At 44.4% G+C, this 12,835-nt stretch overlaps 1 protein-coding gene across 9 annotated transcripts in view; it reads right to left on the bottom strand.

Moving 5' to 3' along the window:
- The window catches only part of LOC147639199 (callose synthase 10-like), a 251,362-nt gene that overhangs the window by 192,768 nt on the left and 45,759 nt on the right, over positions 1 to 12,835 (bottom strand). For 6 of the 9 annotated variants that reach the window (XR_015264354.1, XM_086788318.1, XM_086788339.1 and 3 more), the window contains exon 2: positions 4,203 to 4,312. The gene's annotated coding sequence lies outside the window, so the exon portion shown is untranslated. The remainder of the gene's footprint in view (positions 1 to 4,202; positions 4,313 to 12,835) is intronic. The other 3 variants (XM_086788332.1, XM_086788319.1, XM_086788366.1) reach the window with 1 other exon arrangement.

Below are 12,835 nucleotides of genomic sequence, written 5' to 3'. Positions count from 1 at the left end.
ATAGTCACAGGGAATGGCTATTCTCAATCTTTTCCGTCCCCGTTCCCCATCCCCATTTCGCGTCCCATGTGACTATGCTTGAAAAACAACATTTAAATTTAATATTATCTGAATTTGAAATACAAAAACAAGTATTCACATCTAAGGAGAGAAGACCGTCCCCTTTAATGTGCTCTTGGTTGGTGCAAACAGCAGCCGGGGGTACAAAGGTGGCAACCAGCAGCAGGTACAGGCATGGCAGCCAGCAGGCGAGTACAAGGGTGGCAACCAGCAAGTACAGGCGTGGCAGCCACCAGCAGGCGGGTACAGGGCAACAGCAACAGGCGGGTACTGTTGCAGCATTAGCAGGCTGTGTGTTGGAGGCGGGTACAAGGCAACAGCCGGGCTGGAGCTAGAGGCGGGTACAAAGCAGCAACAGCAGCCTGTGGGTTGGAGGCGAGTACAAGGCAACAAGCGGGTACAAGGCAATCCCCCCTCCAATCTAGTCGGCGCCTCCTTCCATCAACCACCCCCACACCACCCACATGTGGAGAGGATTCTTCCCATGCAATCTTTAAGCTTAATTATGATTAGGCCTTAATCAAAGGTTAATTCTTGGCCACCCACATTGAAAGGTGTCCAGCCCTAAATTTAATTATGTGTGAACACCCAACCTTATAAATACTAAGGTTTACACTACTTTATAGATTTGACATTTGAAAAAGACCAAAAAGGGAATACTTTACCACCTGTTCACACGCCATACCAACTCGTCAGCAAACAGCACACCCACAGTACACTAGGGGCGTCCCCGTCCAGTGTACTCGCACGTCATAGCACGCAAACGCACGAAAACAAGTCATGCGAAAACAAGTTTATGCATGCAAACATGAATGCATGTGCACATGTAATGGACGAGATCTCCCTTTCATGAAACTTGTACAAGAATTTCTTGTCGGGCGCAAACCTGGCGCGACAGAAATATGAAGTCCTGGTCTTCCTATGGAGTGACAGTCCCATAGGCAAAATGCAAATCCTAGCATGGGCCTTCCTATGGAGTGATAATCCCATAGACAAGCTCGGCACAAATATCAGTCCTACCACACGGAGTGACAGTCCCATGGATAAGACGCAACCCTGGTCATACACGGGTGGCAGCAAACAGGCTCCCGTCCATATGGCACAATACTGGTCACACACGAGTGGCACAAAACTGGTTGCCGTTCATGTGACACAAGATAACTGACCCTTTCACATGGGACACTGGCCTGGCCACATGTGAACATGGTACAAATCTGGCCGCTCTATGGAGTAACAGTCCCATAGAAGTGGCTCCAGAAATGGAAGATGAACCAAATGGTGAAAAAGACAAAGTGATTACAAATATTGTGTTACAAAAAACTTGTAGACAAATAAAAAGGACAAAATAATGTTGCTTAACTAAAGCCCCAAGGCATTGGACCTTGGGGCATGTGAACATCATGTAACTGGTGTATCCATGTGTCACCAAAGCATCAAAATACACGTTACTGATATGCAAAAACGCAACACACGTGCCCCAAAAAACAAAGTTTTGGGAAAAAAAGAGGTTACATGGTGCTGATATTGTGGCAATGGTGATGTGGCACTAACACGTGGAAGGATAGCAGTGCAAGGTCACCTTACAAGCTTGGAATGATGCGACCAGCTTTTGGAAAACAAGAGATTAAAAGCTTTTTAAATACTAAAAAGAGAAGAGCTTTTATTATTAAAAAGATGCTTTTGGGACTATAAGTGAGTTTTAAAGCGCTTTTGTCAAGTGCTTTTTGGCAAGAACTATAAATTCAGCTGTTTTCTCATTGTTGAGACATGTAAAAAGACAAGAGAGCTCACTCCTCCAAGGAGTTTTATCTAATATGACTCGGACGGGGGTCAGCCCAAGGCTATTTCGACCCCTAGTGTGGTGCCTTCTCTCTCTACCTTCTCTTTTGTTTATTTTCAGATTTTCTCAAGGTTTTACACGTGAAATTGTTGTTTTCTTGAAGATAAGCTAAGTACCCATGCCACATCCCTTACGAAGGCCTGTTTCACCATGCCATCCACATCTACATCTATGAGGTGAGACACATCCACTCCTTGTTGGGGGAGGGGGGGGGTGCGTTCCGATACCGCTCAAGTATGTCTCGGATCTAGAGTTGCTGTGTCGAGGGTCTGCACCTGGGTGGTGCAGACGTCAGGCCCGTCAGATATGGCATGCTCTCTTGGTGACCCCTCGCTGATGGGTGCTCTGGATAAGGCGCTGGCAGATCTCCATGAGCCGGGGCTGCTCCTGCTCACAGATACGACGTCTGGTCACCTCGGGGGTTGTTTGGGCCAAAAACGGTGTGAGGACTCTCTGTGATGTGTTCTGTCCTGGTCTTTGTGCCCTAAATAGTCTATATTTGTGGCCACGCGTCTCCAACAGAAATAGCCCTAGGCAACGCTGATCCTCGTAATCCATCACCCTGGAGAGTGGGCCAAATCCCTCCCTGAATAGTCAATGGCATCGACCCCGAATCTCATATTATATTGGGCATCTGCACATATAGTGCTCCTCTACCTCTACCTCCCCAATGGTACATGTCTGACATATCCTAGCCTCCTCCTGTATGCCCTCATATCTCCCTGTCTCTATCCTCAGCGAGTATGATGAGACTCAGATCTAGCCAATCGCGATCCTCATGGTATGTGACATGCATCTTTGTAGGTAGTGTGGCCACTGTATGAATCCATCTGGTGTGAGCTTGAGGAAATGCTCACTGTAGAACCAAGATTTGGTGGGCAGCTCCTAAGGGTCTAGCCATGTGATACGGATGTCTAATTGAGTGACGTTTGTATGGATAAGGCGGTTGGTCTCCTGGTGCATGAGGGGCAAGAGGGGGGCTCAAGGCTATACTGGAAACGTGGTAGACCATCAATGCTTAGGGAGTGAGGCAAACCATCTCCTGGCGCGAGCATACCATGAACAAACTGCTCCCTATGTCTCCAGTCTCATCGAGGACTCTAGGGCTATTGTGGGGAGGTGGTCTGTATCTAGTGCCTATACCCGGTGTAATTATATTATTGTCTGGAGAAGTGCATCCACTACCAAGGGGGCACCTCCAAACTCTGCTCTGATTATGATCTCATGTGGTACCGATGCTTTGCTTTGGATCATCCTAGACAACATCAAGATCTGCATCCTCTCCAAATTTTGCCAATCTTTTGACCTAAATCTGGTGCCCAAAAAGCTATCCCATAAGATACTGCGGGAGTCACCAAGGTATCAAAGAGCCACATCTTTGTGCTTGGTTCCTAGAAATGAGCTTGGGAACATTGCCTCTCAAGCCTACCCAAAGCTGCACGCCCTCACGCCATCTGTGTCGCTGCTGCTGGCCTCACTGTGAAGATCAGTCCTGAGAAAGTAATGCCCAGATATAGGTATGATGAGACTATCTCCACCACTCTGCCACCATATGTAAACCAATTTCTCTTCACTGCTGCCCTAGATGTATTGAAAATCATGACACTGGTTTTCCCCAGGTTACCTTGAGGTCATGCTCCTCACAAAAAGCCCCCAAAGTATCCAAATGCCTCTATAGTCCCTCCTTTGAATCTAAAATTAGGACAATGTCATCAGCATAGAGGAGGATGGGTACTAGCGTAGCGTATGAGCCAGTGTAGATCCAGCCCCTCCCAATCTGTCAATGAAGTTCTCAATCTCATCAACATAGAGTCCAAAGAGAGTGGGTGATAGTGGGCATCCTTGTTTAACCCCAATAGTACTCCTGATATCCTCTGACATACATCTGGGTGCCCGTACTCCCCCTGTCACCCACTCATGTAGTGTTAGTACTCCCCATATCATATCTGCTCGGATCTCAAGCTGAAATGGGGGTAGCAAAGGGGCACAAGGGAGAACCAGGGATGAGGGGCAAACAACATGCCACCGCGGGGGCACGGGGGGATGTGGAAGCTTGGGAGGGAGGAGGAGGAGCAGAGAAGGACAGGAACAGAGGAAGCGGGAAGAGGACGGGAACAGGAAGGGTGCCCAGGGGGTGGGGAGGGGGACGCTGCTACATGAAAGGGAAGGGGTGCTGCACTCTGCATGCGAGGAGCTCATGCTCTTTGAGATGATCATCTAATTTTTGTTCATATGCATGTCTTGTTTTAGACTTATTACTAAGGGGTAAAAAAGAGGTGACCACAAGAAAATAAAAACTTACCTCTTGAGTGAGTACTGCCTCAGCCTCTGGAGTATTCTTGTGCAGAGCATCTAAGACATGTTTCGAAACCCGTGAGAACTTTCGGTTTCGTTAGTGTCCCATCCTGCAAACTGCAGGCATATTGATCAATAAAACAGCATTTAAACATCACTATAAACACTCATAAGAGAATTTGCATTCAAATAAATGGGTGTGTCAAGTAGCATGCCAACTCAGCTTTGCCCAGGACACAAAAGCAATGCAATATGGTAAGAACTAAGTTTCAGGTGTACAACCAACATTACTTAAAAGCTTGATTTGCAGAAGCAGACCTTAATTGTAAAAAATGGATCATAATTGGCTTTGATTGATTATGCTTCTATCACATAAATTGTCATTAACTCAAAAAACTATACACTCGTTCAATATGACCACCAATGGTGATTGTAGTTCAATCTCAAAATATGCAGAATGTAGACTGACCTTGAGTTGTTGCAAGTCTAGGTTCCTTGTAATATGGCATATACTCAATGGGCAAGAACTTGTTGAAGAGAGTAAAAACTTCAAAGCTTTTAAACAAATACCAATCTGGTGCCCTTGTTTGCTACAATTTCTAAACTTTCTCCAAATTCTATGAGGAAAGTCATTATTTGCCAAAGAAACTAACTAATTGCAATTCACTCAGTATCTGCTTTTGGTGGGCAGGCATACAAAAGAATGAAAAAACGGTGCACACATGCACGCCACATGAACCCCCACCTGAAGACAGTCATGGACCAGAAATCTCACACACTAGTCTTTGCCATAAGGGGCGGATTTCCCCTATGTTGTCGTGGCCAATCAAGTCTTGTTGCTACTATGTGGTACATTGCTTCCTGCTCGGCCTTCTCATGCTCGTGTATTGGGCAGGTTCAGAGGTTTATCCGAAGCTTCTTGTGGTCCAGTAACAATGGGTGTACAACAACGGGTGTGCAGCCAGGTGGCGTGTTTACCCCTCTATAGAGGGTGGTTAGGGATCATTCGTAGCAGCACAAGAGTGTAGCTTTTCTGGGCAAGTGGATTTGGTCTCCAGCTAGGTTAACCATGGAAGGATTTTCTTCTCTCCTAAATTCTTGCCTGCACCCTGCCTTGTGGCAGTCCCTGACCTCTATGCATCCGGTGGATCTTCTCGACAGCCTCAATCCACAAGCTTAGCACCTGCTTTGAGGATACGTTTGCGGCCAGCCTCTTTCGAGCCTGGCAGGAGCTCCGTGCAACCCTCTTCCAGTCTCTCCCCAGGTATGATGATGAACGCTTTCAACGGCCTCTTATGTGGAACTCACTCATCCAGCTTCCTTCAGGTTACCCTCTCGAAGCCAGGCCCCACTTTGCCTCGGGCCACATCAATTCCAGCCCAACTCAAACAGTGGATTCTTATCTTCAATCCCCCCCCCTGCGGCCCCCGCAGGCGGGGTGGGTCCAGCATGAGAGGCACACAGCCATCCCCCCTAATTGGCGCACTGCCATGAATTTTTGGCAAGGCACGGAACTCAGAGAGCAGGACTACCCTCCACGCCCTCACCCTAAAGGAGTGAGGATTGTGGGCTTTCACGACCGATTGCAACTTGGTTGAACACAATGCTAATCAATACACTTAAATACACCAAGATTTAATGGACAACATGCTCAATACAAGAAGTAATTTGCTGAATTGACAAGAGACGCACAATGAGCCAGAACAGTTGGCCCCTCAGTCAAATAATGTATATTGATCTTGGGAGAATCAAGTACATAGTATCATGGGAATTTCTGACTAGATTTCCGTACCAATGCATATGAATGCAGTATTGCAAACAATGTGGTTGTTGGTGTAGATTTGCAACTCACAATATCCTCTCAAGTGCCCATGTTCCCTACCATCTACTCAGAGCATGTAGGACAAGAGAACACTACACAGGGTATGTCAACATGGAGTCCTGCTACTTGCTTCCATATTTAAGCATCAAAGCTTACCGATTGCAAGTAGAGTCAATGAGAGTGGAAGTCTTCATGATAGAAGCATTTGGACTGTTGAAATCTTCAATCTGTCCTGATCCTTAACGACAAGAGAATGAAGGGAACCCTGGGAAAGCTTCCCCTGTGGTTCAACTTGAGAAAGGAAGGCTGAAATTAGGGCTTTCAACAAAAAATACCAAAACTTACAACAAATAGAAAAGCTATTTTGTTGAATTTCAGTCATTGGGAGTGTGTGGGAGTGAGTGGGAGTGTGTGGGAGAGTGAACACCACCTGGAAACACTCTTGGAATCTTGGAAAACACACTAGCAAGCTTGGATATGGAGTTGGGAAGGAGACAGTGCAGAAAACACAGCCAAAGAGGCTAGGGGCGCCTACTTCTAGAGAGAGGCCAGAGAGAGATGATGAGATGTTCACCCTAGGTGTCAAGTAGAGAGGACAAATGACTTGTGGTGCAAGCTAAGATAGACACATGGCTGATTGCTCCCTTTTTACAAAGGAAATAAGGATTGGACGGTGGGCATTGAGTTTTGTCCACCTCGAGACATCAGTGTGTGCGAACACAGGGCAGCTGATCATAATTTGTGAGTGAGTTTTGGTCGTCCAAAACTTAATGAAGTGTGTACACACTCACTTATAAATTAATGTTAATTCTTAAGGCTAGGTTTTTGACCAATACTTACCACCTATCACATGCCACATAAGTTATAACCATGTTAGTAGACAGTTTCACACGCACGGTTCACAGGCGGGCGTCCCCTTACCCGAAACTACACATTGGTCAAGCAAGCATGAAAATAGCATGCAATTTCAATTGCAGGCAAGCACATAAAGATGCTATGCAATGCAAAATTGGTATGGACAATCCCCGCTCATGAGACTATACCAAAATAGACGTGCTCCAAGCAAGTACACGCGATCCCAAACCCAATGGAACACCAATCCTCCAGGCATTTCCAGGTATGTACTCACAAGCACAAGTCCTTGCGGAAAGCCAAGTCCACAGTATCACATGAGTGGCATCAATCACCAACATATGCAACTACCATGGACGCCAGTGCAATGTACATACAGAATAAGAAAGTACGAGTGGACCAGTTGGATGGCCAAATGGTGGCATCTTCCCCGACATCCAAACAGTTGTCCGTAACTGAAAAGCATTCAAATACGTCTGAAGCAAATGCGGGCAATCTCTAAAGAACCCTTCATCAACCCATTTAGCATCAATGGGAAGATAGTTCTTGAACTTCATAAGATAACGCCTAACAACTTTGCCTACAGCAGCAAGCTTGCGTCCCTTGTGATACACAATCTGTTCTGGCTACAAATCTTCTCAAGCCCATCCACCTTTAGTGGATCCTCAATGAGCTGTTCACTGGGCTCCAGCCCTACATATTTGGGAAGGAGACTCACATAAAAAGCATTATGTATATGCCAATGACTAGGTAATGCCAACCTGAAAGCCACTTCATTGATCTTTGATCAGTCGAAAAGGCCCATAGTACCTAGTTGCAAGCTTAGGGTATGCACTGTCTTTGCCATGCCTCTTTGCAAGTCTTGCTTTCTCAAATTTCAACAATACCCAATCATTCTCTTTGCCAGCAAATTGCCTCCTATGCTTGTCGGCAACTTTTTTATGTTTGTCTTGTGACCTTGCAATGGCTGTCTACACCTGAGTAAAGGCAAATACAAAGTCTTACATACTCATCGGCTACAAATATCTCATTCTTTGTGTAAAGGATGATGGGTGGCAAAACCACCTTACCATAAACAACCTCAAACGGAGCCTACATGCACCGTGTTGTTGTATGCAAATTCCACAAGCAGTAAGTACTTCTGATCCACCACATAACATTTCAAGAGATCCAACACAGCTGCCTTTACAACCTCACTTTGCCCATCCATTTGAGGGTGATGGGTTGATAGAGATCCAATTTGCTGCCCATATTATCAAATAAGGCCCGCCAAAAGTCATGGAATCTCTATCCCCCACAATGGACTTCGGCATTCCATGATGCTTGAACACTTGTGCAAGATATATTTTAACCATATGCTCAGCTTTGATGGTCTTCTTGACCGGCAAGAAGTATGCTCGCTTGCTAAACCTGTCCACAATTGTCCAAATAGCATCATTACCCTATTGGGTTGCTGGCAAGTCCATAATGAAATCCATTGTAATACTTTCCCATAGCTGTGTGGAAATAAGCAATGGTGGCTGAAGAAACATGGTGCCTTTTGCCTATCAAATTTCACCTCTTGACAGGAGATACATGCATTAACATGTGCCTCTATGTCCTTCCGCATACCTGGCCAAAAGAAATAGCGCTCAATCATGTGCATAGTAGGGATTATGCCTCTATGGCCGGCATATGGAGGAGCATGGCACTCATCCAAAACCTTTTGCCTCATGTCAGATAGTCACATAGGCAATTATCTTTCATAAGACAACCCTCTTTGATCACATATGATGCATGTGCATGACCAGCCATCAAATCAGCCCAAATAGTAGCAAAATCAACATCCGTAAGATGAAAATCACGCATGGCAGACAAGTCCCCATGAGAGGGAACCAAGGTAGTTGCTACATACGGTTTTCGTGACAATGCATCTGCCACTACATTCTTCTTTCCTGAGGTGTGCAATATCTGAAAATGAAACATAGAGAGGAAATTAACCATCCTCGTATGCTTCTTCGATAATTTAGTTTGGGTAAGAAAATACCTCAAACTCTGGTGATCTGTCTTCACAATGAAATCAGCCCCAAGAAGATAATGTTTCCATATAGTAAGTGCATGAATTACAACCAAGAGCTCTTTCTCATAGATGCCAAGCGAGAGCTCTGCATCATGCAATCTATGGCTCTCATATGCCACAACATGTCCCTTTTAATTTAGGACAGCTCCTATGCAATTTCCACATACATCGCATTCTACACTGAATGGCTTTTGCAAATCCAGAATAATCAACACTGGACCATGAATAGTTGCATCTTTCAATTTGAGGAATGCATCCCTCTCTACATCAATCCGTTTGAATATAGCCTTCTTCTTTGTCAAGTCATGCAAAGGAGAAGTAATCCATGCAAAGTGCCGAATGAACCTGCAGACAGTAGTACCAATCTCAATTTGAGCCTATTCCGAATTGCATCAATCTTTGCAAGATCTATCTGCACTCCATCTTTGGACACAATATGCCCAAGATAATGTATCCTTGACAAGAAGAACTCACTCTTCTTTGCATTTATAAAGAGTTTATGCTTACGAAGTTTTTCAAAAACAATAGCCAAATGAGCTCTATGCTCTTCTTCGGTCTTCGAAAAGATTAGGATGTCATCAAAGAAGACACCTATAAATTTCCTATACCCACGGAATATGCAATCCATCATTCTATTGAATATAGCCAAGGCATTCGTATGACCAAAAGGTATAACAAGATACTCATAAAAGCCAAATGTTGTCCTGAAAGCAATTTTATGTATAACTTCAGGTACCACACGCACTTGATGATACCCACTCTTGAGATCAATTCGGCTAGAGCATGCCAATCCATCCAACTTGTCAAGGATGTCGTCTATGCATGGAATCGGAAACCGATTCTTGATGGTGAGCTTATTCAAAGCTCTATGATCCACACATACGAAAAGATCCATCGTTCTTTTGAGCCAAGAGGACAGGTGAACAATATAGAGAAGAGCTTAGCTGAACCAAACCCTTCTCAAAAAGCTCATTTACCTGCTTCATGATCTCCTCTTTTCGAGATGCACTCACACGATAGGCTAGCCTATTAGGTGGTGAGCTACCTGGCACAAGATCAATGTGATGATTTTTTGGTCGTACGGATGGCAACTCATTTGGTAACTCATTAACAAAACAATCATTGTACTCTTGCAAAAATTTCAACCTTTCAATACTAAGAGTGTTTACATGCACATTAGTTTCTTAAACATGATCTCATACAAAAATCAAGTACGCAAAAACACCCTTTTTCATTACTTTCTTAATTTGTACATGAGATACAAGGAGAATGGTATCAGCCTCTTCACCAATATCAATCACATACACTAGGCCTTTATGCATGAAGGTAATCTTGTTGGTCTTGTAAGCCTTGTGCGGATCAATGCGTGTGTGTCAAGGCTTTCCAAGCAATACATCACAACCATTCAAAGGTGCTACAAGAAAGTCCTCATGATCCATATAGCCTTGAACCTGCCAATAATAGACATGACATGCACTTCTCTACCAACAAAGGCAACCCCTGCCTCAATTTGAGGACCCATGTCCTCCACTTCAATACCCAAAGCAAGTGCCAGCTGTGTGGATATGAAGTTCAAGTTGCACAATCATCAAATATGAACAAAGTGGGCTGATCCTTAAGCTATCCCCAAGCTTTACATACAAGCCTATCTTCGCTATCATGTGAAGTGTTGCCCTACACATCCGGAACCATATACACATTGAGATTTGATGCATTTGCATTATCACGCTTTTTCTTGTTTGGGCAGGCATTTGCAATATGCTTAGTGCTACCACAAGTAAAGCATTTTCCCTCAGTCATATACTGCTTTTTTTTGCTCCCGAATGAGACCATAGTCTTTCACTTGGAAGAGACGCTTCTTGGTAGACTTATTTTTAGTCTTTGGACCATTTTTATCTTGGTTTTGGTCCTTTTTAGGTGATTGTCCATTATTTTGCACGTTTTGAACAATCCTCTCTTTGACTTGGAATCTGGGTTTAGCCCTTTGGATCAACTCAACTTGAGTTTCAATTGCTCGGTAAAAGTGGCAACTACGATTAGTTGGTGTAAGGTGTGACCACGATACATTTATGGTCCCGCTTTGTACACGGGTTGCAATCCCAATTGAAACCTTCGCTTCCTTTCCGGCTCTATGACATGCATAAATGGAGACACCTCCAAAAGCACTTTCCAATACTTTTATACATATGCATTCACCATTTCCCCCTCATTCTGCTTCACCCAATCCTACTTCATTGTTATCTCATTCAATGCATTGGGAGGCAAGAACCGAGCATAGAAGCTCTCCTTAAACTCTTCCCATGTTCTAACGGGATTCGGTGAGAGCTTCTCAGTAAGCCACCCATGAGCAGCAGAACCTTCTATAAACAAGCTTTCATGCTAGATCATGGGTTTCTCAATGAAATCCTCATTCACTAAAAGCAATATCAAATTGAGCAATAAAAGCAAGTGCCTTTGATGCATCATATTCCCCATGATATACATCAAACTTCACGGATTTGTCTCCGGCTTTTAAGTCACGAGACTTGGATACATTAACTTGCATCTCAACATGTTTTCCCGCATGTATGTCCACTGGGATAGCCCCTGTGAGACTGGCATCATCTTAGGAACAACAGGTGATGCATTAGGCATAGATACATGTGCCCTGTAAACATGAGGCATGGCTTGCCCCTCAACACACATTGGAGCATTTTCACCCATAGCTTCTCTCTCACGAGCCCACTCGAGGGCATGAGAGAGACGCGAAATACCTACACCAACAAAAAATTGCAGCCCATGTTGCATGTGTTGGGCATACGCATTTTCAGCCGACAATGGCATTTGACATACATTTTGACCACTGCCATAAACATCCAATCCTTCACAGGCTACATAAGGTACACCTGCATGATGGGAAGTCACCGATGGTTCCTCTCTAATAGCACAGGGATTCATCCTCTTAGACATAAGTTCTTGTTCAACCACGTGTGGAGATACCAAGACATGTGAGATGTTGCCTTTTCTGCATAGGCATCCTCGATACGAGCCAAGTATGCGTGTGTTGCATGATACTATGTTTGAATAATGATCGCTTTTACGTGACTAAGGGGGACCACCTCCACGGCCTAAGTATTCCTCAATGACCATAGCATACCACAAGTACCATGAGGGAAAAGTGAAGCCTCCGCTGTATGCCAAGAGTGCAATAGAAAACCTGAAACCCGATGCAAACCATCAGTCATTGCATGATCCATAAAAGATTCAGCTTTCTTGGTCTTCAAACGATCATGTACCAATGGATTCTCGCGGTAGAGCTTCAATTCTTGTTGTTGTGCATAAAAAAGAGCCTGCATACGAGTAAGTTCAGCCTTTAAGGCTATGGACTCTTCTTCCTGCAGTTTCTCTTTACCCCGGGACAGCTATCCCACATGTTCCTATTCCCTAGTGTACACCACATAAGTTTGATCTTCCTGTAAAGCATTGGATGCATGCATTTCATTGTCCCCGCCTCTTGTGTTAGCATCTCCAACATTTAGTGTACGGCCGTTCATAGTGTTCTAAGTGTAGAGATAGCTAGTGCCCGCGGTGATGGCCGTTCACAATACAAGTGAAAGAGAATTGTATACTCTCATACCAATCAATACACTTAAATACACCAAGATTTAATGGACAACATACTCAATACAAGAAGTAATTTGTTGAATTGACAAGAGACGCACAATGAGCCATGACGGCCAGCCCCTCCCTCAAATAATGTATATTGATCTTGGGAGAATCAAGTACATAGTGTCATGGGCATTTCTGACCAGATTTCCATACCAATGCATATGAATACAATATTGCAAACAATGTGGTTATCGGTGTAGATTTGCAACTCACACTACCCTCTCAATTATCCATGTTCCCTACCATCTGCTCTTTATTG

Source organism: Cibotium barometz, chromosome 4 (assembly GCF_041138505.1).
Source record: "Cibotium barometz isolate CiBa-2024 chromosome 4, ASM4113850v1, whole genome shotgun sequence".
Lineage (NCBI taxonomy): Eukaryota > Viridiplantae > Streptophyta > Polypodiopsida > Cyatheales > Cibotiaceae > Cibotium > Cibotium barometz.
Note: the sequence above shows the minus strand (reverse complement) of the source record. Positions and strands in the feature narration are given on the sequence as shown.